At 32.9% G+C, this 26,403-nt stretch overlaps 1 protein-coding gene across 2 annotated transcripts in view; it reads left to right on the top strand.

Moving 5' to 3' along the window:
• The window catches only part of FSTL5 (follistatin like 5), a 266,833-nt gene that overhangs the window by 41,469 nt on the left and 198,961 nt on the right, over window positions 1-26,403 (top strand). The window lies entirely within an intron of this gene.

A 26,403-nucleotide genomic window follows, 5' to 3' on the forward strand; every position in this document is an offset into this window, starting at 1 on the left:
TATATATATATATATATATATATATGTTTTTTAAAGTACAGATGCTTTAAAAGGAAAACTAAGGGAGGGTAGGAGAAAGAGCACCAGTTAAATGTTGCAAAGAGAGGAGGGAATTAAGTGGCAAACTAACCTGTATCTTTTTTATTAGCTTAAGAAGCAATCATACCACATGAGTTAGCTGTTCTTAATTCAGTTATTTATGTATCACACTCCTCATTCATCTCAGTTTGTTTACTTTCTCTCACACTGATTCTAAACACAAGCATCTAAAGGCAAACTAGCCTGATGGTTGATTGGAGTTGGGTCAGGACAATTACATAGTTTATGATGATATGATAATTTATATCATCTGAATGACCTATATTCCTTCATTTGAAGAGTGTGCAYGGGGAAAAGAATTGAACCAAAAAATCTCTTTCATTTTCAACCAATTAGTGATTTCTAATTTCTTTTCTGAGGTAATACAATATAAAGTTGATTCTTCTCCAGATGTCGTGAGTGTATCCATGTTGCAGTGTTCAAAAGCCTTTCCTCTCTTATGATTTAATACAAATTGTAAAAAAGACAKTGTAAACTCAGATTAGATTACAGGAATAAGGTATGTGTGAATACTGAAGGATTCTGAATGGGCCAGTCTGTGGATTTTAGTGATTTATATCAGTTATCTAGGATGTTTGACATCATATATATGATGCCTTTCTCTCACACCCCTCCCATGCTGTTGTCAGGTGGTCATTTTGGTATATATGTGAGCAACAAGTAAAAGCAGGAACAAACTAAGGAGTCAGACGGGAGTGCCCATTTTATTCATTAGCTGTTAGTTTAGTCAACTGACCATGGAAACAGTTTTCAAAGGATTGTAATATATTGCCGACAACTACAACCAAAGGAACCCATTAAACTCCAGTTGGAGGGAGATGTCCATATCTCCACAYAGGCAGTGAAATTGGTCCTCAGCTGCACAAAATTTGTTGTGATTATATCTGTAACCTCACTTGAGGACATTTTAAACTTCCCTCAAGATGTGTTTGACTCTACCTAAACTGACAATTCAACTTGGAAAATTTCAGTGGTCTGGAAGACTCTTTCATGCACAGAGTACTCTTTGGAACTCATCTGTATCTACAGATATACTTGATTGCATAATGTTATTTTGAGGTGGGTTTACAATTGTTGTTTTTTTTTTGGTTTTTTTTTTGTGGTGTTCTCTTTTCATATTCTTTAAATTTCTTATTTGTTTTCAAGTATTCTTTTTCCATATATTTACAAAGTTTTAGAAAGGTATTTTTATTTCACTTACAGAATATAAAATCTTAAAACTATTTAAAATGCTGGTTGGTTCAGATGAAACAAGACTAAATTAATGTTTCACCATAAGCATTTTTGTCTTATCAGTGCATGTAACTCACCTCCACATGCAATATCTAAATGTTTTGTGCTCTGCTTCTCTGTTCTTGAGAGATAGGCAAATTTTCCTCAGCTTCTTAGGACAAGGTTCTAACAATGTTTCTTACATTGCATATTTTAGCCACTACATATGGTAAAAGGACAAAATGTTTTCTGTCATTTCTTAAATGTCCTGACACTTTCAGAAGCAGTGTTGTCCTCTTAATTCAGAGGACAATTACAGTTCATTTTACCAAGTGAAAWGCTGGCATCTCTGTTGTGCCTCATAACTTCCATTGATATCAGCATTTCAGCATCTAATTTTTATTAATAATTTCATTAGATTGTATTTTTTATGAGGGGAGGGTATTGAAGCAGAATTCAAGTAAAATGCTTTTTGACTTCAGCAGGATCAAGATATTGGTAAAAAGGACAATTTTTTTATCTTATATTATAAATGCCATTTTTCATTTTACCTAACTTATTGCTATAAAATTAATCTGATTCCAATTCTTATTTTATTGTTCTGTAGCATTGTTTTTTTTTCTCCTGACCCACTTGTTTTTCCCATCTGTTACTTCTGTTTTCAGCCTCTAAGTCAACCACACCAGAATAGAAGTCAATACTCAMACACACCCCGTTCTGACACTAATCCCATCTCGTTCTGATCTGTGATATTCTTCTTCTTGTTTTGCTTAACAGATCACAGATCTTTTTGTACAAACTGTTTGAGAAGGGCAAAATTGCTTTTATGTAATATACTGTGTTAGCGTAGTACAATTTTAGTGTATGTTGGCAAAYTTCCTTACGCTTCTGAGAATTTTGTGTATGTGAAAATTGTTATCACCAGGGCAAAATACAAATGAAATTAGTTTCATAACACTTCTATAATATGAAAGAAATAACAAGGCAGTCACCTACTAAACCTTGCTAACATTTAGTTGCTGGCTTGAAGTCAGCAACCTTCATTCTTCCTTACGTTTCTTTTCCAGTGTTAACTCCTTCAGAATTTAAGAATAAAAGAAAATAGAATCTTTTATTCTAAACCTATAGTGGAAGATAAAATAGATATTTTTTCTGATGATTTAGAAACATCAGAAATTGTGTTACATTTTAAGCAATGTAAAGGATTTTCTTCCCAGCCTATCCTTGACTTTGGAGACATTATTTTGCTTTTAATAAAGAATATTATAAAGTTTAATTTCTGACTTAATATAAAATGTAAAATAAAATAATTTCTGACAATACCATTCTGAAAAACTTCTACTTCTGAAGTACCAGAAGGTTGACTAGTGACACATACCAACTACTTGCCAAACCKGAAAGGCATCTCAGTTCCTTTTCTTAGAAAAAACACTGGCGTGCGGGAAATAATGAGCCACAAAAATATTTCAGTTAGCTGGTAGCATTTGAGATCAGTTCCTAAGATCACTCACAGTTTGAATTACAATAGTTTTCTTTTTTGAGACTTTAGAAATCTGTTTCAGTATAGAGAAGCAACGTGTAATATCTTTCTAAGAAACTCCTGCAAAATTGGAGGGAAAAAAAAATTGAACTTAATCTGAGAGTAAGGTGATGGTTTTGTTGACACTGAACAATCATACAGTGTAACCTAGTTGTGTAGCTTTGGCTATTAGTTTTAGGAACTTAAGGAACCCTTTTGGAAAGAGAAAAAGTGCTTCACCTATGACATGGAAAGTATGCACTTTTCATAGCATTTTCAAAATCTGCATGCAAATAATTTTAATTATATTAACTTGAAGAGTTTTACTTCATTTAAGTGCACTTAAGTGCCAAATGTTTRTATGTTTTTAAAATGTTTGCTAGCTACTATTGATCGGAGCTTTGAACTTTACTAACACTCAAAATGAAACCRTTTAGAGAATTTTGACTGACATAATTTTAATTACAACTTGAATTTCTAATTGTAGTCAATGCTTCTCATTTGATGCTTACCTTAATAATCTGAACATAAAACCATTGTTGACTCACAGATTAGTTTCAAAAACATAATTCTCTATGATTTTGAACATATTGCCGGGCTCTTCTGATATCATTAACAAACATCTGTTCCTTTTATAATCTTTAGCAACCAAAATTAGAGAGGAAATCATRTAGGCATCACTTGCATATCTTACTTGCTTTTTACTCCTTTAAAAGATAGCATACCTGCACAACACTTATGGCCTTTTTTGGGATCCCAGATTGGTGTAATCTTTTTCTGCACAATGATGAATATAYGGAGAAGTAAAGAAAAGCTTAAGAAATCTCAAAATTGAAAGAATTTAAAGGACAAAATCAGTAAGGCCTTATTTGAAGAATAACTTCAAGTGAAATCATATCTGGAGATACTCTCWAATACCAGTGGGTGAACAAACTGTTAGGTATATCCTGCAATACGTCTGGCTGTTAGTACTTTTGATAATGGACAAAGCTACGTTTGTTATGATGGAGAATGCATGATATCAGCATCACTTGTCATGTTAAACCCATTAACTGTGGCAGAAAATACAGTTCATTACATTCTGTAATGTATCCAGAGATTCATTGTGTCTACTCAAGCAAATGATTCTTAATTCTTATTTCAACAGACCTGTATTAATTGTGTATGGTCAGAATCTGAACCACARTCTTCCTGGATTGAGCAGACAAATGTTTTACTTTGTTACGCTGTAGTAGCTTCTCTACTAGATAAGTTATATTTCAGAAAAAAATGTAGTGTTTCAGAGAGTATGTGTAGCAGCAAACAGGTTAATAAATGTTTGTCCAAGACTGCTGTTTTCATTGAAATGCAGCTACTAAATAATCTGACCTGCACTTCTAGTTCTGAAGTTCTTGTCATTATGTTCCAACTTACCTGAGTAAATAAACTTTCAAGARCTGTACGAGGATTGTTTGAATTAAGAATTCCAAATACGATCCCCTTTATCCTGTTCCATTCTCCTCCAAGGCCTAGTCAACTAAAACTCAAATCTCTTGTTACTTAAGAATTGCCATAAGAAACAGAGTTTTGTTTCACACCTGAATAATTCTCCTTTCCRTTTCATACAAAAGACCTGCAGACGTAGTGTTATTAACTGAATGTTTTGGGGGTTTCTTTATTTATTCTTATATTGGAATGGGTTTAGAATTATTAACATTTATAAAAATTTTAACACTAAGTTCTGAATCAATTCAGAATTCATTGCTTGGCTGCAAAGTTTCCAAGTCCATTTTTTGCTATGAGTAAGTTTATATATAATAAAAAAGGTAGTAACTAAAAACCAAAAGAGTCAGGATGAGTTGTAAAATTTTTTATAGGTTATGCAAAAATTCACAGCTGTCAGTGGATATTCAAAAGATCAATTCTGATAATCAGATGCATTTGTATTTTTTCTTAAATGCACATCCATTATTTCTGCCATTATTTAAAGCTGTGTAAGGGGATGCACATGTATTCTGATAACCACTACAGAGGAAACTACTGATATTTATTACATATAATTAAAATACCTATTGTATGATAATGAATATATATGATCCKTTATACATTATATGATAAGGTATATATAATGCTAGGGTAGAAAATATGAAAGCAAAAATGTTCTACAGCTGTGCTTTATTGCATTCATAAAAGGATGAAATTCATGTGAGATGTGTCTGTTTTGTTAGCAGCTTTAGGAGTTATRTATACAAAGAATTTCTTTCTTAGCTGGTTTTCTTTGTGGCAGAGAAATGTACATCAACCAAATGACTTTGGTTTTCTTCTCATTTGTGATATTCATGACTTTCGGAAACTTGGAAGGGAAAAAGATGGTCTTTGTCAAAATTCCAGGCAAGAACTCTTCTCCAAAATGATAAATCTACACTAACAAGAGACACAATGGTTATTTCTGCATGTAGTAGCATAGTAGAACTAACATAAGAGATTGGTATCTCTGTCTTATTTTTTTTGAAAAATTGATCCATTTCCTCCTAAAATTTAGGTTGCATTCTATTAAATTATTAAATCTATTTCAAAGTAGAYATTGTGAACTTGACAAGAGAGAATAAGTTCAGTGGTATTCATGAAGTTTCTCTCTGTAGTGCACAAACACTTAATTTGAAGAGATACAGCAGAGAAGAGATTCAACACCGGCAGGGGAGGGTAGTGCTGAATGCTGACTGGAATACATACTCACTTCTATTAAGACTTTACTAGYTTTAAAGAAGTCACTCAGAGGATGAATGTAGCAATTTTGGTTATTTAAATTTAAATCAATTGGTAGTCTGAATTTTAATGATGTGTGACCCACAAAAGACTTTGAATAGCAGTAMAGTTTGATTTTTTTTTTTTAAATGTAAATTTTGTTTTAAAGCTTCCATGTAAAAGTAGATACTGTTTAACTTGAACATTACAGTGAAAATGTTTTGGGTAATTTCTTGTGTCATTTCAGGAGTAAGCTGAGAAGAGTTAATGAATATGACTTGACTTTAAGTTAGTCTATTCTTATATTATTAATAATGTTGAGGTTTTAAAATTAAAAATTAATGCTAAAACCTTGTGATTTTTATATATTAAGCTTCTTCTTAGTGCTTAATGTGTATTTTCAATAATGGCTTTTGTTTACCTCTTTCTTTGATCTTAAAAGAGGTACACAAACTACAGATGGCTTTTTGAAGTAACTTTAATTAGCTCTTGAGCACTGGAGACTTGCACTAAATTCATAGAAAAAGTATACYTGGATCCTTTAATACAGATATATATGTACATTAGTGCAGTGTCTTCAGGCTATGGATGTCATGTTCCTGACACGTAGTAAATATTCTTTTGGTTACACTAACAGTAGAAATCTAAATGTAAATGGGTCCTTTTCTGTGAAGCCTAGCTGGTTTAAGATATTACCAATTCTTCTGGGTACCCTACTCCTTTGCAGAACCTTCAATCTCAGAATGGAGAGCAAAATTTGATTTGTATCAACATCACAGATACCTTAGTTCAGTTTGGCATATCACAGTCAGATGGAGAAAGCTGTTATACACTACTTGTGATGTAGCAGGTTAGAACCAAAACCAAAACAAATGAGCATGATAAAAAGTGCAGCTGATGTTTTGTGTAACAGACCATTGAAGCRAGATAATCTTCCTATCTTAACAACYTGAAGTTTTCCTTTTAGAATAGATTTTCAAAAAGCACACTGCATGTCAGAAACAATCCTAATGCTGTCAAATGAAAAAAACTTGCATTTTATTTGCAAATAAGTATACAATGTAATAACTAAAAAAATTAATATTAGAAATTTTGGGRAAACAACTTCTGTTTGGTAGGTTTTATTTGCCTATAGCATAATCCTTGCTTTATCAGTAGATCTCAGTATATCTCAATGTGTTTACATAAAATAGACTGCCGTGATACCTTATTAGTGAATAGAAAGGAGGCTATGATATTTATATTACTGAAAAAGATATACATAGAAAAAGATATACATTTTAAAAATCCACAAACATCTTTACAAGCTCTATGATAATTTATTTTTAGATATGAACCTAAAATCCAATATAGGCAATAGCTCAGTTAAGCTATTCATAAAGAAGTGTTCAAAGTTTATAAAGTGTTGTCATGAAAGAAAAAGGGGAGTTTAGGAGAAATACATAACATTCAGAAGCAAAAGATCTGGTATATATACTGGTATTTCAGAAATAAGTCCTATTTAATTAATAATTTTTAAAAAGAAATATCTATAACAGATATCTTTTTCACTCAGGTATGACACTACTGGTTTTTATTGTATATTTGTAACACTAATATCTGTCAGCAAAACTTGCATATAGGTGCTGTTTACAGGCTATAAACTTTTAAGAATATTTTTACAGAAAAATAACCCTGACACATTTTTGTTATGTACAAGGAATTTCTGTTATCTAAAACAGAATTACTTTTTTCCTTTCATGTGGAATGCTTCAAAATACTGTTGKTTATACATTAAAAACATACTTTCTCCTATCAAATAACTCTTGCAAGCAACTTAAAGGACAATCAGAACTTACACAAACTTGAAAAATGAGTCTGTTGAACATAATTTCCACCTCCACTCTCACTCCCAATTATGCAGCTCTGTATATCGTTCAGATGCTGGTTGAGACAATTACAATATTCATTTTTTGCCTTTGTCTTTGAATGTCAGGGGTTGATMTGTTTCATTATCATTAAGGTCGTGTTCTAGTTTACTCCAAGCACACTCTTTTGCCACTTGCTTTAGGCACCAGAACATGATTAACAGTGTCAGATCCTGTTAACGTTTACATCATAACTGAGAGCAGATATTACATGAAGTGCAAATTAAAGACTGCTAAAGTGCCTGCCACTAACAATTATGGTGGSGCAGTATAAAATTTCTCATTTGTTTCCAAAGGTCAGATTAATAAAGCTGCGTGGCACATTATCATAAAGGGTGGGCCCAGCTGTCTGTTTAGATTATTCTTAAGAGTCCAGTGTTTCTAAGGAAACTTTGCAAGGAATGAATACATCCATTTTAACTAGCAGTTTAAATGTGGGTGATTATTATACCTTATTCTGAAGGGATCCAAGCCAGAGGTTGCTGTCACTCAAATACCTTTCTGTTTTTTAATTTATAAATATAAAAATTAGAGTTCTTTTATAGATTTGTTTTATAATCCTTAAATTTTAAATAGCTCCCAAAGACCTGAAAAGCTAATTCCTTAGATGAATGAGCTGTAAACTAAACTTCATCAAATATTAACACGAGACCTATCCATATATATTCCTGCATGAAGCAAATTAGAGCTACAAGCAGCAGAACTATTTAAATGAAAGATGTCAATTCTACTAAAACAATGAATATATATAGCTTAAAATTTAATTCAAGAGAGCAAAATTGAAAATTTTGTTTTAATTGTAGCTATTCAAGTGATTAGTACAAAAATATATAAAAAATTCTTTGATCATGCAGTTGTGTACATCTTTAGCACATGAATATAGCTTTCTCTCCTTTCTTCCTAAYAGTAAAAATTTTAGTCATTTTTCAAAGTAGCTGTAAAAATGTTTSCTTAAATGTAAAAATTAATTTCCTATTATTAAAAGAAAGTGTTTGGGTTTTTTTTTTCCCTTTAAATACATGTAACAGCATGAAGAAAAAAAGGAGAATTCTGCTTTGGCAAGAAGTTGTCAGTAGAGTTACTAAGATATAGATCTGAATATATTACTGAAGGAATTGAATGATTCTTTAGRTTTATGTTGAAAATTAAATATGATGGCATAAATTTCAAGAAACTGGAATAAGCTTTTTCCTATAATCAAGAAGCAACAAAGGAAGATGTTAAAAAAAAGTTTATCAACTGTATGATAACTGGACTAACCCAAATATCATAAAACCACCAGATGCTCATAGCACAAAATGGTTTTACTGGCAGAGGTAGAGAATTACTAAGCAGTGTTATATATGGCACTTAAACCTCACCAGACATACCATATCTATRTCTGAATATTCATATTTTAATTAATATTATTTAATTTGATCATAGTCAAATACAGAGAAGGGTTACTCTAGTGRTCAGATAGCATTTTATAAATAAGACTTAAGAACACTGTTTTTCCTAGAACTGAATACTTGAAAATATGTTGATAAAAATGATTGAAAAGAGCATGGAACTCCCCCAAAAAAAGAGTTAGGTGGATTATAATTAATTTAAACAAGAGMCAAAACTCTTGCATGCAGCAAGACATCTCTCTGTGTGCAGCTTCTTTCTTTTGCATGAATTGATATAATATTAAAAATGTTATGTGTGATTGTGTGCAAATAATAAAGTAAAAATGGAATGAAACTTGTTTCAGGRGGAATTTCTCTGTGAAACTAAGGAGAAGATTTGGTGTTTTGTCTGTACATAAATGTACTTGAGTTCATGTGAAGTGATGCATTAATGAAAGAAAACCCTCAGGAAATTGCTTGAAAATGATGGAACAAGGAGTCCTTTAAGTTGAAACAAGACTTCTTGTCCCTGGGAGACTATTCTAAGGTGTTCTGTTTATAGGGCAAGGTAAAATGTTTCATTTGGGTTATGATAAAAATCTCTGGGTTTTTGCCTTCACACTCCTGTGTAAAGATAACTTTATTTGAACAGCCATGGACTGGATCATTTTCTCTAAAGCCTTCTTTTTCCRTGTTCCTTCCCATCTGCGCCCCATTTTGTATAAGCTCTGTCTGTTTTTTCGTACCAGCTATTCATATCTTTCAAGCTTTGACATGGCAGAAAGTAATCTGTGTTCTCAGGGGAGAATATATGTAAGGCTTAAAATGCAATCTYCCTTGAATATCTAAGGWTGGTTTATGCCTTTGAACTTTCAAAGCTTTTTAGAGATCAAGTATTTGATGTAACTTCTAGCTTTCTTCATAGTCATAGGGTGCATAGCTTTCCATTTCAGATTCCAGAAAGSAGTGAACTTCATGGGACAGTGTGAGTGAAAACAGWTAAGGTGAACATTCAGTTTGGACCATGTCTTTTCAGGTTTTTTTTTCTACTTTGACCAATGCTTCCATCAACTTGGAGGGTCTGATGAATCTTCAAAAAAGMATTGTATTTTATTAATTTATAAGGACTTAAATATTTTCAATTAAAAAAAAAAATTATCTGAAATCATAATAGGGTTTTTTAAAAATCATCAAGATTTTTTAAAATTTGATGCATAAATTACTGTCAGAACAGTTTACTGTTCCAAATTGTAATAGTTGAAATAAAGTTTGCCAGATTTTGTTCTGCTCAGCTGTGGAAAGGATGTCCATATGGCATCATCGCAATGACAGAAACAAACTGTTATTCTGTGTGACCCTGATCAACTACAGAAGTGGAGGCCTTTGGCTGTTTAGGCAACAGTTATTGATCAAAGAGCTGTTTATCAGAGTTTCCAGTCTGGGAAAGAAATACAGTGGGATAGATTTTTGTCCATACACTTATCAGAATTTTCTTGCACAGGGGTTGGTTGAAAGGTAAATCCATGGCTGGTACAGTGATTAGATTGTGGCTGATTGTTGGTTAAATAATCTAAGAGATTTGACATGAATGGTTGCACCTCTAGATACCATTCTTTAAGCCAGCATCTTTTTATTCAAGAGCAAAGTGATAGAGTAGGATTCCTTCTTCTCTTCGTGCTCTCTGGACTTTGTGGCACATAGAATTTATTTGCACATATGGTGCCCAGGCTATCGATTTTTGTTTTTCTATCATTTGGTGTCCTATCTGGACTTAAACTAAGCATAGGCTTAGATTGCTATGCTGGCTGAATCTCAAAACAAAAATTCTCAATAATAAGGTTTGAATTACTCTCTGCACAAAAACACAGATACAATTGTGAATGCTGACACTCTGGCAATAATCAGTCAAATCTTGATGTTTTTATTCTTTTAAAATGCCATAAAAATCCATGGCAATATTGTTTTAATTAAAATTTAAGAAAACATGTCATTTTCTCTGAAATAAATAAATTGAGTTATATTAAAGCAAGGATTTTTCTTAGCTTTATAAAGTCCTGCATTGAGCTGATTAAATGAATGCTCTCAGAAGGAAGGATAGATTAGAGAATTTTAGCAAAYAGGAAGGCATACAAAAATCCCATTAGTATTATAGGTGCCACCAAGGTTCTAATAAGCACACATTGATTCTTACTCATAAAATGTAAAATCTGTTGTTTTGTAGCTTTAAGGATAATTGCCCACTAAAAATGCATTACAAATGGAGGAAAAAAAAAACCAGTAAAAATATTCTGGTATCATAATCCTAATTTCTATGCTCAAAGAATCATATATGTAGGTTACACTCTGGCTTAATTAGGAATAACCTGACCTTTTCCCTCCAGAAAACTGAAAAATCTTATTACTCTTTATAATTGTAACCAACACCTCAAAATAAAAGCTGTACATAGAGTTAGGAGTATCATTAATGATATATCATTGGCAGAAGTAATACAGGATGACAAAAGCCAAAGAGAATGTATTTATATTGCTTAAACATAGTCTTTCTAAGGTGGTTCAACATACTCCTGTGTAAATATGCATTAATAAACTTATAAAAATATGTCTATATGTTCACAGCTATACAGATAAAATGTCAGGACAAACATGCAATAAAAATATGTAGAAAGAGAATCTAAGAACAGAAATGAGCATCTAGAAAAAAAAAGATTTCCTGTGAGTCTTAAAATATATATTTTAAACAACCATTTTAAGGCATCATGTCGTATACAGCAAGTGTAATAAAAGTAGCAGGAAATGCTGAGCTTTTTCTCATTGATTTTTTTATTTCCACTTCAAATTGAAGTGTTGGATTAGGCAAAGTTTGGAARTGTAATATAGTTCAAGACTAAAAATACAAGCTGAAATATACAGTATTATATGTATTTCKTCTTTTAAATTTGGGTTTTTACAGCATGTTTGGGGAGATTTTTGGTAAAGCATGTCTCTGTGTGTGACTGTATGCACTCATTCAGGATCAATGCTCTTTAAAGCATGAGCATTTTTCATAGGTCTGTGTTCTAGCATACTTACTGGACGTACTGATTGCTGAATGTGCAAAGTGTGTGACCTGTTATCTTCTTTCCTTGCTTTTTTAAGGGAAAAAAAACCTTTTTATGTGCCTGTTTATCTTTATAAGCAGTCAATTGCAAATGACATTTCTTCCATTCCTTGCTCTCTGGAGAGGTATTAKGAGACATGAAACCTGTTTACTTTCTTTCAAGCTCTTCTGTACTGACTGAGATTGCCCTTTTCCACATGTCTACTTTATTCTTGCAGTTGTGGCAAACGCTCAGAGTTTCAGGGAATCATAAATGCAAGCAAGCTCCAGGCTTGCCATGCAGAGCATGAAGGTCAGCACTGTTTCCCACACTGGGATTGCAGTGTCTCATCAGATACCTTAGCAATCTGATCTAGTTGCTATCAGAAAAGTCAATATTTGCATTTTGTTGAATATGCATGCCCACCAGTGTTTGGAGAAAGGGTTATTTGGTATCTGYGCCCGTGTGATTATCTTGTTTGCATTCACGAGATACTATCTGCAAATCCTCTAATGATTCAAAGACAAYGTTGTATGAAGTTATTTCATTATTAGGATTAATTCATTGCTATTCTAAATTAGGCAGGCTTAGAATTTTTTGTTCTTTAATTTGTGATAGGGCACTGGAAGGACAACTTGAAGAAAAGTGTCAAAAATACTTTAACTCATAGAATGTTAAGTGTACACAGAGAAGCCATTTTAGTTCATATTATGTTTGCATATCACTTTTTAAAGAACTTTTGAATCACACTGGTTGCTGAGAAACATTGGTTTGCCTGCAAACAGTAGTGCAAAATAGATTACTGAATTTTAAATGGCCTAAAACTTAGCTAATTGATGGAACTAAAAAAAAAAAAAAAACAAAACAAACAACCCAAATTTGAATGTGAGGATTTTTTAAACTAGTGTGCAATCACTTTTTGCAGGTCATAGAGTAAAAGATATTCTATATTTGTAGATTGTTATATAAATGCATTGAGTTTGATTGACTTCAGTGGGATTCTGAAGGTGTGCTTGATTTTGATGGGAGGCAAAGACTTAAAACAGAGCACATAATTCTGATAGATTTAGAATATAGAAAAAAAAATCCTTTTCAGAGTATCATGGAAGTATCTTAGCAATACATTTACAAAATTGCTCCCTTATGCTTTGGAAAATATTGTGCAGAGATCAGTCATTTAGAAATTTGCATCTCTGTTTTCAGAGTGATTCAGTTCATGAAAATGCTCTTTGTTTGCACAGAATAATTCTACATTAATGGATTAAGTTGACTTWGAAGAGGTGGGCTGTGCTTAGCACAAAAATACAGACCAAAAAAATCCTGCCATCTTCCAACAACAGATAGAAAGAATGCATTTTAAAGTTTTCTTTTGAAGGGAATACTCCTCTGTTAAGCATAATATTGATCAGCCAATTAAATTGTGCCTCAGGTCATTAAAAATGGCTTCTATAGAAGATGGAGGTGGACATCAGAGCAACCGGGGAAGTGTTTTGAGATAGTGAGAGGGAGACCTGGTCACTTCTGGCACCATTCTGARAATGAGAGAGAAAATTTAGTTAATTGTGTCTTAATTTAAACTTGGTCTTTGACTCAGGACTGTGAGCTCTAGTGAACTTTACATTGAGTAGGTGAATCACATTATGCATACAAAAAAACCTAACAGACACCTCACTAGTTATTCTGTCCTGAAGGTTTCCTTGATGCTGTAGAGGCCCAGAGGAGATGGCTTTAGTTGCAGGGTGGATTGTGCTGACACTTTGTGAAATCTTAGTTTTTTCACTTAACAAATAGACAGAGAGGAAGGCTTTTCTATAACTCAGTGAGCAGGAGAACCTAGGGGCTAAATATATTGTTCTTTTCTAAATTTAAAATAAAAAAGCAATCACAGTTTACTAGCCACAACATACAATGGCACAAGATGCAAAAATAACACTAAATTTAAAACTGTCTATAGGATGCACATTCTATAATTTGAAGAGTATTCATGTCCTATTGATATTTGGTTCCATCAAAGTTATGGAGCATATATGTAATACAGCCAGCTACTGAAAATGACCTTTATTTGCAGTATCTGTGCGCCATCAGTTATTAATGTTTCTTTTATTCCCAAGAGCTCTGTCGGATAAGGTAAGCCTTTCAGAAGCAGGAACTGGAGTCCATATTAGATGAATTGAATTTGTTAGAGCTTTTAGTCTTCTAGTCTTTCCATGGAGATTTGTGATCCAGAGTTTGAAGTACACATTGTGTTCATTYAAATGCCATTGCTTAGGTATTGATTTCTGAAACTTTGTCACTTCATGTGTAAAACAGAAACTGAAAGCCAATTTTGCAATGGAAAAATCAGAAATGTTTTAGATATGTAAAGTTTTTCCACTCAGCTTTACAAGGCACATAGAAATGCCTTAATTTTGGTGTGTTGTGTTCCTCTCATTACTATTTCCTCACTACTAAATACTCCATAATTTCATAATTTTTGTTTCCACATGGGTTTCTCTTTGATTGATTCTGTTTTGTTTTCCTGAGACTAGGAGAGCAAGATATGTCCTATTTTTTTTCGTTCACCTTTTATATTTCGACATGTTTTTTTGGAGTTAGAAAGAATGTCATCTTGAACAATATCAAACTGATTTTTTGGCTGTTAGGTCGAAAATGTTTAGCTGCCCCTACACTAAATAAATAAGCAGCAAATAATAAATAATGGAGCATTCATTTTCTTCTACTGAATAATGAAATTCATATAATGGAAAAATAAACCATTCCATTTTATGCTATCTGAAAAATTGATAACTATTTTGTAGGCTTTACATTATTCAGGTAACAGAAAATATGCCATACATTTGGTTTTGAACTTCTTCTTCCCCTCATGTTTTATCTGCTCACTTTTAAACCCAGAAATATTTATGTTGCAAATTAGGTGTTCAAAGAATCAAAGTAYGTATTTTTGGCCTTCAATGGAGTAACAGTTTTTGACTACTACCGAAATGGTAGTCTGAATAGTCACTTGGTATTTCTTCAAAGATAAGAATGTATTGGTTAATTTCTTAGTGTTAAAAATATGTTTTCTCCTTGTATTTTAATACTTTATGTGGTATAACACTACCTTCCTTTTCAGTAATAATTGTTTACAAAATTAGTGTTACCTTGATTTGAGTTTGCACATGCCAGCATATGCTGGTTTTGACAGAGGGATGTGTGTTTGACATGCAAATTTACATAAAAATGTCTTAAAGGGAGAATGTTTGAGTTTCCCTTTTATAGGAATTATGTTTAAGATAATGTGTTGTGTGTGCTTCAATTGTGAATTTCAAGATGGAATTTTGACTGAGCTTTTCCARTGTGTTGTTATTACAATGAAGAGATTTGGCAAAAATTTTTCAGTGCAGCAAAAATGTGTTCTGTACTTTTGTTGTTTGAATTTCATAAATCTTTTTAGAACCGCAAAAGTAAGTTTATTGCCTAAATGGTTTGCAGCTTAATCTAAATGACATAAAAGATTTCTGGATGAACCTATGAGCAAAAATTGGTAGAACTTCTACCTTTTTGATAGATTTGTATTTTTCTTATATATAAGTAATCATTTTACTAAACTAAAATACAAGGAAAAATGAATATAAATCAAAAATTGGTCCATTGCAGTGAAGACCTTGTACTAAAATCAATACAAAACTTCACAATTATATGTGAGGCAAGCAAGCCTTCTTTTCCTTTTCTTTATTTTTCATTCCTTTAATAATTTATAAACTTTAGAACAGTACTATAAAATTCTGTTTAAAATRATTGATTAAAAGCCTGTAAATCCAAGCAACCTTTTGTGTTTGTATGTCATAAAATGAAGCTAGAAAACTTTCTGCTTTCTTTTTAGCAACATTTTTAACAGTTGTGAAAAGTTAAAAGAAGTTAACAGCTGACTAACAGACTAACAAAACAAATGATTGAAAAGATATTGATTTTAAGAAAATGATGCATTTGAATTTAATTATCGCAATTTGGTTTTTTTAGCATATTGTTTGAACATATAAATTTTATATTGAATACAATAATTCCAACAGTAAGGGAGTGGGAAAGTTTTAAAGAAAAATAAGGTTGTGTAGAAGCTACTTTTCATATGCYAAATGACTTGTGAACTTCTATCCCTATTGACACTGCTGAAAAGACAGTTTTAATGCTTTTAATTCAGTGTTACAAATCAGAAAGATCCTAAATGACATGGAAATGCGATTTTTAATAAATGAGGTGAAGGTTACRGGATTGCATTCTTYAGGAGACTTAAGCAAAAGTCATCAYCCTGTAAATGTGAAAGGGAATTGAAAGGGAGATAAAATTTAGGTTCCTGTGCAAACTTCCTGAGGAAACTTCCGTGCATACAGGTTTTCAATCATCTACAGAAGGTTTAACCTCATTTTTATATTCTTTGTATGGAAACCCTATTCAGAAAAAGAAAGTATCTTCCTATGCTGCRAAATTTCAGAAGCAAAAGCTCAGAGCTAAATTGGTGTGTGGYGGGGAAGTTTTCAGTGGTTCCCAATGGAATTTTAATCTGTAACACTCAATTTTTAAAATCTCCATGACAGCATTGAGCAAATAATGTGGTTTAGATCTATTTGCTGCCATGTGTAGCACAACTTTTCAAAGACTTCCAGAGAAGGTCTAATAGAAAAGCCATATTGTTCATGAGCTAAAATCGTGTGTGCATACAAATTGCAGTACATACTAGTAGCAGAGTATAATATGCACTACAGATTAGTTTATATTTCTTTAAAATAGAGGTAGACTTTCAAAAAAAWTTATTTAAAATTACAATAGGAGATAAAGTAGTCATTAAAATTATTTTTTCTATATTTTTGAAAATATTAATTTGATGCAGTAATTGAGTGAAAATTTTTTCCAGTTCGACTGACTTGCAATATTTATTGTCTTCAATTTATGATGTCAAAATATAGTGTCCAGTTTAGGAGTAGCAGTGAGAGACCAAAAATATTTGATAATAGAATAGAATACCAGTGAGATAGATGAGTGTCTGTGAGAATCGTAAACCATTCACAGTTAAGTAAAAATCTGATTAATCTGGTTGGAAAAGGTTAATTTTATGGTTGTAATTAACAATTAAATAAAGATACATTTCTAGTGATCTGATGATRTACTCTGGCAAAATAGTAAACTAGAGGCTATAAATGGCTACAGCTACAGATTTTGAGTAGTTTAGTCAGCAAAAYTTGCCACTCCCATCCCCAAGCAACACTGGACAGGAGTCACTTTCTGAAATGAAAGTTATGCTCTTATGTTTGTTATAAAGTGTTAATGTGCTCTTCTAGGATGTGCAAGATCTGAATTGGATTTTACCTGTGAAGTTAGATAATAATACAGCTTAGTAAGATGGTCAAGACTGTGAGAGACAATTTGACTCTGTAGTTTAGCAGATGCATCTTTTGTTTTAGTTCAACCTTAGATGACTRCTATTTGCCAACAAGGTCTGATCAGAACTTAGTCTAAACTCTATAGTGTTGAGTTCATGAAGCAGCTGCAAATATTTTGTGTTTTAGAGGCTGCCATCMTGTACTCTTAAAAAGATACTGTAAAAGAGCAACAAAAGGTCYTCTAGGCAGCAGAATAGTCACTGATCTTCCTTCATATATATATGAGCTACCATGACTAATTTAATTCCTCCTAATATGCTCTGGAATGCTAAGTAATTTGGCTGATGCAGGTGACATCAAGTTATAGCACTCCACATATATCTCTGTACTGACGAGTCCCTCATGTATGGAGGATCTAAACATCTCTATTAGAACCAGAAGTAAAAAATGCAGAAATTAGATTTAGTCCATGCAGTACTCTTCTTTAGCTACTTCATGCTCCAAGGGTTCTACTAAAGTTTTTACACCAACTTTCTGTGTCTTTATCTTTGGACTAAATGATCATACATATTTTACACAAAGTACATCAAACARGATTTTCATAGAGAAATTTTGTATCTCTGAAAAAATTATATGGCTGCACAGGCCTTGAGTGTACATCTTTAATGTCTTCCAGAACTTCAATCTGAGGACTCCTGTACTTTTTTTCATCAGCTTTTCTCATGGTATTTCCTTACTCTAAAATTTAGAAAAGCACCTTAMTGACTTATAAACAAGGTGGATCACAAGTTGTGTTCTTCTATACCTAATATATATTTTGCTGGTTTGGTAGCAGAATTTTTGAACTAAAGAGCAAGCTTTAGTATGAGATTACATTTTTAATCCTTACTTGCATTAAAAGAGTCCAGACTTTTGTCTCAGAGGAAACCATTAAAAACATTTGCAAAGCACTAATCTGTTCAGGGATTTTCAATTGTTTATCTAGGGCAAGTCAACTGGGTGGCAATTCTATTTAATATTTCCTTATTTGGAAGAGACAMTATTAAGATACACAGAACAAAAATAGTATACAAGATAGAAATTAATCATTAAAAAATTCAACAAGCATGAATGAACACACACAGAGTCTAAAGTTTGTGTGGTCTCATGCTTATTCAAAAATAAAATTTAAAAAAAACCAAAAAGCAATTAAAAAAAATCTCGCTTTGATCTTGAGGAAAACATCTCTAATTACTTAGAATTGTCTTACTTGACTCAACTGAACATGRCTGAAATGTCTAATTACAATAGAAAATGCCTGTGCTATTAAACATTTATATTACAGCATTAGATGCCTGTGAATGGTAAAAGTTATATTATTTGGTGACATTATTATAATTTTGCCTGGAAATCACTAGTTTCTGCTTGAGAGGAAAAAAAAAGACATGTTGGAAATTTAGGAACATGAACAACAGACATTAAAAAACGTAAGCAATCGAGACTGTATGCTCAAGGTATTACATTTTCACTGAATCTAGTGTTCARTCTACGGGTGAATGTGCAAAAGAAGAACTAGATTTATGCCAATAGGCAGGAGGATGATTGCATTCGTATTGAGGTTGCCTAACATGACAAACAACCTTCAACTTAAAGAAATAAATCTCATATTTGTTTATTTTTCATTTCCGTAGCAGGAATCTATTTCAATATTTCTATTGTTCTGGAATGTGGCACTCTRTGACAGGGGAAAGAGGCAATTTTTATGTGTCCCCAAACCATCTAAGGTTAAAATTGGAATTCTACTGGAAAGCAATAGAACTCAGGCTGATCACCGTTCAAATTCTGTTGTGAACTTCTCTATTGACAATCAGGCAACAACAGTCTGTATCAGCCTCTCTCTTTCAGAGTTTAGTTTTGTGAACAAAGTGCATTTATAGACACAAAAAAAAAAAAAAAAAAAAAAAAAAAAAAAAAAAACAAAAAAAAAAACCCAAACCAAAAAAAAAACCAACCCAAACCAATACAACTGGTTGACTTCAATAGTGGACACAGTAAGGAAAGAAATGTTCAGAAAATTAAAGGAATTCTCACAGCTACACTAATGATATTGAAACAAAAAAGTGCCAAGAGTCTAATAATAAGGAAACTTGAATTCTGAATATGTGTTCCCTCTCAGGGGTTGCAAATGTTGCTACATTTCTAGCAATTTATCATTATGTTCTTGACTTTAAGGAAACAGCTATAAGAATTGAAAAATAATTATTTTCAGAACATATAGCACATGTTGGATTGGTGAATGCAGGGCATGTTAGCACAAWGAGAGGTGTGCTCCTGCTGGCTTAATGCTGGTCAACATTATCTCCAAGGTTTAGAGACAAAGGGAGAAATGCAATAAAAGTCACCAGTGTGGGCCCATACCTTCGACAACCTGGTTTCTGAAACATATCCATATCTATAGGTATTTGAAATTTTAGTCRTACCAAAAACTGGGGAAAATTGATGATCTGAGAGAAGTGATTTTCTTTCCAAATCTCATTTTATATAATTTCTTGTAGATAAAATTGGACTGGATATTATGCTAATAAGAACAACTTTAATTTCAGTTGYTAATACCTGTTTATTTTGTACTAACTCCCTTTTTTTTTTTTTCCTGGGAGCTGGTCACATTATCCACCAAAATATGTAATGAACTTTCTGTGCCAGTTCTAGTTTTTCTAGTTAATAGGAATTTTCTGCTTTATCTGCTATGCTAGCAGTCATTTTCCTTCCATCCCCCATCTATCTACACYGTCCATAGAAGACAAAATTATTTAAGATGCATATTTCTTGAGTGTTKATGCTGGGTTTTTTTATATAAAAGGTTTCCCTTCTGATTTTTTTTTTCTTAGTGAAACATAGTGAAAATGCAAGTAAACGGTACCATGAAAAGTACATATGCTTAAAACTAAATGAGATAAAGCCACAAAAGAAGAAAAAACCCCATTTGCACATTATCTCCTTACTGCAGAAAAAAATTTACATTTATTTTAAAGTCCCTGGAACTTGAGAACTTGAGAACTTGCTTAATACATACTAAGATTTCTTTAGGTGAGTTTTCAGCTCATAGCATGAGCTCAGTATTCCTAGTTAAGGCATTTTAAATAAGAAATTGCGACCTAACAAAGGAAACATTCTCATTTCTGAAAACCACTGRGCTTTTGTGTAGCAGCAGTTATTCCCAGGTACCATGCAGCAAAAATGTATCCTTGCTGTTGGGAACAGAAGGAGCTAACACTCCTCAGTAATGTGGCTACTGTGATGTTCATGGTGATTTACTTGAAGTGTTCAGTGCACTCATGCATCTCACAAACAATAGGCAGCAGTCTGAAAAGTCTGTCTGCTACCAAAGTTCCTAGGCCCTGAAAAAAAAAAAAAAAAGAGACAAATAAAAAGGGAAAAGAGGAAAACCAGTAACTGGCATTCTTTCACCTCTCTGAAACAATATTTTACCTGTAACTTYTCTGCCTTCTGTCATTTACCCTGATAACTCTGGATTTGCTTCTGTGTCTTTACATAAGGAGGTTGTTAATTCTGCTGTGATTATAGAGCAGAGATATATCCCTGAGCCTGGTTATGATAGGACCAGAGAAAAAGAAACGCTTCTAGCCCTGAGGAGAAACTGAGAATATTGGGAGTGTTTYATGTTGGTGTGCTGAGGAATCTGGAGATTGGATGAAGGAGATTTGAGGCTGGCACATGATTTTTAGTACAGCTTTCAGCAAATTTACCCTATCTGCAATTTCAGGCTTCAAAARTTGCATGTCAGTGTTTAGAAATGAACTGTTCATGTTCTTCTACTGCTGTATTAACAAATATGACATGAACATTGACACAGAAGTCATCTGCCATTCAAGCACAAATTACAGACAAATTCATTTTAAGAGGATTGCATGTTTAAGAGGATTGTATTTTGTAGCTCTAACCTTCTTGCACTTGAAGGGTTCAAGTGTACAAATGTCTATAAAATTTAAGAAATTATTTTTAATATGGAACTAAGGGCTATTTAAAATATGTTACAGGTGATCAAATGTTAAGAAAAATGACGAGCAAATTTATGCAGTAGTGAATGCAGCTAACAGTGAAATAGGCAAACAAATCCCATGACAATAGTAAAGTGAACTCATCTTGCATTTATTATATSATAACTGCCTTTGATGACTACAGTGAAACTATTTATTAGCATCAGGGATGTGTTAGACAAGATGTCTTATAGATCTAACACAAGGTGTTGAACTGCTGGATGAATTATAGGTAACATTAAAATTGTTTTGAAATGCTTTCACTCTAATAAATCTCCCAATGGTTATCCTACTTCATATAAGTTGTTTTCTTACCTTAATTATCAGCTTTGTCCAAATGTAAATTCACTACTTCCTAGTCAGTACACAGTTAGCGACTTACTAGCTACCATTGTATTCCTTATATTTTTTATTTTTCTTCTTTTAGAAGTTCTTTAGAAAAAAAAAGCTTATAGAATCATCTGAGTCATATTTTCCTTTTTTTTTTCCCTATCAGTCCCYTCACAATAATTTTTTTAAGTGTATTGATCAGGTCGAGTCAATTTGGTGACAGAAACTGCAGTTTTAGAAATACATTCTACCATGTCTCTCCCTGTCAACACCTTTACAAAATTAACTACTTAATCAGTATCTCACTGAGAGAAAAGAAGATGTTTTCAATAAGTGCTGCTCACAAATAATGTCAAGCCAACCTCTACATACTTGCTGGCATGCCATTATTTTTTCTATTATGTCTACTCACCACGTGCTCTAATCTGCTAGCATGTTATAGGAGACATGAATTTACTGTAAAAAGGAGAAAATTTTGKGGCAAGAAAAAGTAAAAAGCAAAGGCAGAGCTGAGAGATAGAAGACAGAAATCTGTGAGAAGTTTATGCTGATGGCTCAAAGAGCAATCRATATACTTTATTTTTAATTCTTATTAGATATAGTCAAATGATTGTCATTTCCTCAATAAGAAAATCATGTAAGTTGATAAAAGAGATGGAAAAAACCAAACTGGATCATAAACATTTTTGTGCAAAGGAAGGACTGGGTGCCTTCCACAGAGAACACCTCGGATGTGGTATACTGAGGAATTAATATAAAAGTGTCTGAGGCCTTGAATCGTGACCCTTATGCAGGTAGATATGAGGACCTTAACACTCATTTTTGTTCTCATATCTCAGGGCTGAATCATRTAGGCATTGAAAACCTGATTCAAATTAGTCATTAGGCAGCACATGGTAATAACCCTGTCTTTGCCTTTTGGCTTCCACCTCCTCCTTGGAGCAGTGGGTAGTTGGATAGTTGGATTGTTTTCTGGTGATGTACAAAGTGCTGTGAATTGCTTTGTTTCAGTGCAGTGGCCAGGAGAGTGCCTCGTTTTAGAGAAATAAGCTTGCAATAACATGGCTTAAATCTGCCTTCTGACTGATTTATATTAAATGAAGCTGGGCTATATTAAATAAGTTTTATAGAAAGTCATCCCCTATAAGTTTGCATGCAGTGCCTTTGTATTAAGACTACTTTGTTTATGAAGCATCACTGTTATTCTGTGGTGTTAATATGTTGTTTATAGGGGCATTGCTGTGTGAAAACAGTTCCAGTCATATGGTATTCTGTGGGGAACAAAACTATTACAATTCCTTCTTAGCTCTACTAGAATTCAAGAAACAAATATTAACATTATCTTTGGGTGAGTGAGGACATTTTGCACTTTTTAAAAACTTTATCTCAGAAGAAAGAGCAGGAGGCATTCAGAAGATGCAGTTATTTAAAGATGGAGTAGTACAAATGGGAAAAAATGAAAAAAAGTTCTAGGATCTGTACTTTAGAAGTAACAAGACAAAATTCTGTTTTAAAGTGTTGCAAATGACATTACAGGAGAGATGTGCATGAGTATTAGTGCAGAATGACTGGTATTCATCATCATCCTTTTCTGAAATTACACCAGAAAGAATACTCATTTCACTCCATGGGGATGGAAGAGATGAGGTCTCTGAGCAGACTGGAAGAACTCCCATTCCCTGTTACCTGTTGTCAGATTTTTATCTAGTTAAATCTTGACCCTAGGTGCCCCCTCTGAAAAGAAGCTTTATACTACTGAGTACCATTCCTGTGAGCAGTATTGATGGAAAGCAGGCTGTGAAGGAAACTTTTAAACTTTCCAGTACAGTACTGTGCTCTATCAGACATATGGTGAAGACTGTCCCAGTTTGGGGAAAATCAAAAGTATGCTCAMGATTGGACAAATTTTTGACTGAAGTTGCTGCTCGTCTTTGTTTCAGAAGTGAATCAAAATTTTATGGTGACAGTGAATTRGGACTTCTCAGAATGGCAATTTGTTCAGAGCCAAGGGGCTTTTTTACCCTTAGTAAATTYTATTGCCTTCAAGTATTTTAAATGTGAGTTGTTTTAGAATCTTGTGCCCTCAGCAAAAATCAGGCTACTGTCTATTAAAGTCTCAACCAYTTTACCTGTTCAATTTTTTCAGTTGAATATTTTCCCATGGAGAATTTTTTTCCAACAGATTAATATTTCCTAATAAAAATCTGTGTTACATTATCTGATTCTTGCAAGAACAGTGTTTCCAGTCAGCTTCATTCCATAKGATCATTATTCTCTCAGTATCCTTAGCATCAAAATGCTTACTAGTGCATTTTAAACTCCTCTGTGACCCTGAAGTATATTGAATAGTAAAGAAAGCAACTTAGATGACTTTTGCTGTATTTTGTGGTTTTATMACATGCTGGAAAACTTGCAGTGTGACTTGAAAATCTGAAGCTAAAGTTCTCTCCAGAAGAAAAATGTATTTATCCTTATTTGTTCACCAGGATTCTTTATTCCTTAATAATTTAGTTAATTTCCTTTGATTTTKTAAAATACTTGAAAAAACCATAAAACATCATAACAATTTTTGTAATATGTTTAGAATGCCTATGAAAAGGAAGAGTTGATTTTTGGACAGAGTTTGGTTATTCCTTCAGTTGCTAAGTGCACTATGTACCTTGATTACAAGTTCTGTTTTGATTATGTGGAATCACTTGTCATACATTGACTAGATTCATAAGAATCCCAGCAAACATGAGGACAGCCATAGTACAGTAAAATATTTTTTTAATGTGACATATTAGTGAAATATTTAGTTTTACTTTTAAAGATGTGGTTGAGCCTTTTTAACTATCTTACTAAATTCTTCCTCACTTTTTGACTTACTTTTCTTTTTAAATCAGTTCCTTATAGTGTTTTTCCATATTGTGCATTTGCTAATTTTATCAGCAATTACTCTAAAGTTTACCTCTTATGCATAGAATAATCCACATTATTTTATATTCAAGCACAAAGTGCTGGAGTTCTGGACTTAATAAAAAATGTGAAAATATTTTAGATCTATGTAGAGACAGAAGCACTAGATKTATTTGAAGTGCCTTTGATATGCCCATGAGTCCATTTGTATCATTTTAGTCTAATATTTTTATTTCAGAATGATGGTTTAATTAGGATGAATTTTGATCAAAATTTGAATGCTATTTGTGAAAAGAAAGTGAACTGGTTCTGCAGTAAGAATGTATGTAGTGGTGGATGCACCCTCCTTCTGTAAAGTCCTCATATCTTGCACAAGAGATTCTTCAGGGAGAATTTTGGCAACTGGGTGACTTTTCTTCTTGAACTGCAATAGCTTAACAATGACACCTGTCCCCAAATTTGTTCCCCTTTCAAAGAAACTAAGATCTAGACACAAAATCTGCTCTCTGTTTCTGGAAGGGATCTTTGTCTTCTGTATATTTAAAGCCTTAATTCTCAGGAGCTGTTGAATCATCAGAGGTTTGTGCATTGCCTGTGTTAACTGTTGACATTAATGTGGTCTTGATGTTGTTTTGCAGTTTTCCTTTTGTTCCCTCAGAAATATTCTACTTAAAAAATGAAACTGAATCTGATTGCTACTTAAGCATATAAATATACAGTTTTAAAATAGAGTTTTGTACAGAGAAGCAGTAATTTTTGTTGAGCTTGAATATTTCCTCTTCTTGATGAATAGATTGTTTCATGTCCAGATCATCAGCTCATTCTGAATCTGGTCTTCTTTCAAGCAAATCCATAAGCATCCTACTTCATTACACATCACATTTTAATTTTAAGAGTTGTGATAGTCTGTTTTTCATCTCCATATAATGCTTATATAAAAGAKGTTTACAAACTTTCAACTTCTCACATAGCAGGAGTACAAAACATATTTCAAAATTCATCTGATCATGCATTGTTTGTAAGAGTGAAAGTCAGACAGGTTGGCCTAGGTAGACTCAAATAAAAGTATGACTTTTTGTCATAACTTTCAGAATCACATAATAATGGATTTCATTATTGTGCTACCAGAGAGGTAAGAAGAAATAAATACAAAGYAATATAGCTACCTGCCAAAGCTTTTCACAGGAAACAASCTTTGATTGACTAAGCATAAACATGTAGGTGTAAAYTGTGAATCTCAGAGAGAATTTTCTTTGTCATTGGAGCGAAGGACAAGATAGGTAGAAAGGAAGGAAGGTTTTTGGAGGGAAGAAGGAGGAGAAGTTCAACAAGAACACCTTATTTCTTCCAAAAGATTCACTATCTATTTTTYCAACTATAAGAGAGATGAGAGTCTCAGCAATAAAGCAGCTTTTTCTTGAGGAATRAGAGGGAAATAATTTCTTTTTACCCTGCTACACTATACATTCTGGAAAATAAAATGCAAGTGTACTTCCATTTTATTTTCCAGAATGTATAGCAGTATTAGGAAAAGCAATCAAAGAGTTCCAGAATAACATCTTATTTTTTCTATTACACAGAAGAATGCAAGGGTCCTTTGCTCTTYGTGCTTCCCTTTTTAAGCACAGGCAATGTGTATTATGTTATAACATTTTTGGCAAATAGCTGTCAATAACAGCTCTTTTCACCCCTTATTTTCCTTTGTTTTCACTTCTTCAGAATTACATGCATTGCTATGTATTTTGTACTCAGAACACAGTGCATGGCAATATTTCATAAATTCACTTGTGTAATAGCTTGGAATTCACAGTTTATAAAAGTTAGATATGTGTACTAACATAGGGATACAGAGTTATATGGCTGATGATAGATGTTA

The sequence above is a fragment of the Malurus melanocephalus genome, unplaced genomic scaffold (genome assembly GCF_030028575.1).
Source record: "Malurus melanocephalus ecotype Western Australia unplaced genomic scaffold, MMel_1.1 scaffold_9, whole genome shotgun sequence".
Lineage (NCBI taxonomy): Eukaryota > Metazoa > Chordata > Aves > Passeriformes > Maluridae > Malurus > Malurus melanocephalus.